Source organism: Lepeophtheirus salmonis, chromosome 1 (assembly GCF_016086655.4).
Source record: "Lepeophtheirus salmonis chromosome 1, UVic_Lsal_1.4, whole genome shotgun sequence".
Lineage (NCBI taxonomy): Eukaryota > Metazoa > Arthropoda > Copepoda > Siphonostomatoida > Caligidae > Lepeophtheirus > Lepeophtheirus salmonis.
In genome coordinates this window covers 27,489,170-27,491,799 of record NC_052131.2, presented here as the reverse complement: position 1 = coordinate 27,491,799, position 2,630 = coordinate 27,489,170, and positions in this window count along the sequence as shown.

Sequence of the window (2,630 nt, the reverse complement as noted above, 5' to 3'; positions counted from 1 at the left end):
TTTTAGCTAAAATCACATAGATTTGATAAAATAGCAATAATTTACCTCCAACCTTTCTTCCGAAAATAAAGGAAAAGAGTCTAAAATTAAATAGTAGTTAGCACTTAATTCTTCCTAACTATAGAATTATTGATCAATAATTAATTCTTTGAAATTTTCCAAAGCTTAACAAGAGCTAATTTGAATAAAACCAATTGACGTTTAAAACAGTTATAAGGGTAAAAGAAGCAAAAAATCGATAGCTGACATAAACATAAAAACTAAAAGGAATAGTTAGAGGGCAGAAAGGAGACGAAATCTTACTTTTCAGTGAGTTAGTTTGATTTTGTCTATAACTACTGTAATTCCTTTTTGTATTCAAGCGAACTGCAATCGTGGAAAAGGCTACCACAGAGTTGACCTATATTTTTTAAAAGGATATACAAAAGATCTTACTTCTTGCGGCGTAGATAATAAATAGCACCTTAGTTACTGAGTATTCTATTTTGAAGTGAAATCTATGTTTAGGCAGTGACCTTACAAGCCAATCCCCAATCTTTATTTCTTAATTCCAGTTTTTCCTCAAAAGCTCAGTGGTCATGTGCACAATGATAATCACTTTTGGGAATCCCAAAAAAGATGCCCTGAAGTCTCTAAACTGGACTTACAGAGTGTGTAGTCTCTCTCTGTATTTATTTGTAAAAAGGGTTGCAAAATATTTTTTTTATAGTTTTTCAGTACATCTTCCGACGGTTTACAACCTAATCGATGGAAGCGTTTATACCCCAAATCAGCCAGATAACCCACAATTTGGCTTTTGATGGCTTTCTTGTAAACACTTCATGTAAATATGGTTCCTAACACCATGTAGCACGGGATTGGGGATAATAAAGCATTGTATAATAAATTTTAATCATTTTTTTAATTCTTTTAATATGGAAGAAGGTCCTTGGAGTGGCATCTGGGGATTCGCTCCATAATTGTCCAATTGCGGAAAGTCCTAATATCTTGAAAAATTCATCTCTAGTGTTCAACCTGTGGTTGAAGTTCATTGGTTCGTCTACACCCAGCATAGGAAGAACAAAGTCCACCATTCATTTCCATGAATTGGTCATTTCCTCTTGTAAGCACTAACCATACTTGAAGACTTGAACAGCTCAGCAAGACCCATGAAAATTCTTTCGTTGAAACCCCGTATTCCTTTTAAAATTGTCTTTCAAGAATTTTGCCCCGAAATCCGAACAGCTTCTTAGTCTAATCAGCCATATAAAGTTTAAAGATTCCTACACAGTTTCTATATTTTTTTAGACCTATGCTCATGATGAAATTTGACCATAATGGCAGTTCTTTGAAAGATAAGCTTGCATTGAATCCCATATAAATTTTCCTGGAGGATCTGCATTTTGTCTTTAATTTTCTCTGAATAAGGTGTATACCTAAGTAAGTGGACTAATCAGTGTATTGCAACCGTTTTACATACCCTATCTAATATATTTATATGGTGCCTATCGAACCACAGCGTAGTACTGGAAATATATTCTAGGACTCCCTTTGCCTTAGTGTTAATGCCGATCGGTCCATCCTCTTTTTCATTAATTAAATTTCAAATATAAATTTCTAATATCAAAAATCCATAGCTATTCACAGAAAATTAAACTTTTTAGGAAAAAAAATTGAAAAGATAAACTAATTAATTTGGGAGGGCCTACAGCCCCTCCACCACACCCCTTGCGGATGCCCTTGTGATGATACTACACTACCAGCAGTTTTTTTTTTCGAAAATACGTGCCACTAAAGCAACTTAAGTTCAGCAGTTTAAGTTTAAGTATATAATTTGTTTATGTTAGAATCATTAAATATGGCAACAGTTGTAATATTTATGTACATAGTCTGCTCATAAACATGTAAGCCTAAATGTACAAATTATTTCAAATATTGTTTTGAAGAAAAACATTTGGAGTTTGACAGAGGAAGAAGAGGGAAAACATCTGCTTGTAGGTAGGTATATTTTGGAACTAATGGAATATGATTGTAAACATTCCTAGTATTTTCCAAATAGACAACCATATGTAAACGACAGATATGAATAAATTTGTATGGTTACATACCTATAGATACATATTTATAAATTAATGACTCATGGAAAACAGTTAATATATAGGTACGACCATGTATTTGTCTGCATAGTTATGCTAGTAGGTAGCAGTAACACGATCCATAAATTACTTATGATGCGAATATGTAAATGGTCCTAACTTTGCGGAAAAGCATATGAAACCACCCAATAAAGTGAGTTAAAAAATACTTAACATTAAGGCGATGAGTATTTGTGAACTTCTAATCCGTATTATCTTAATCCTTCGGATCTATAAATTGCATACACTGAATTAGTACATATATTAGTGTTAAGCCTCGGTTCAAGACCGAATATCTTTTTCGGGTTTGGTTCTAATTGATTTTTTCTAGACCGATTTGTACAGATATTTTGGTCCAAACCGCAGTCTGAAACAATGGACCAAATTGGTCATTAAATTTTTTATCAATAAATATTCTTCAAAAAGTCATTTTGTGGGACTCATCGAGGCCAATATTTGTGTTGACCGAATTTTACTACGATTCTAGTCCTTTAACAATAGAGTTAGGACCGAATA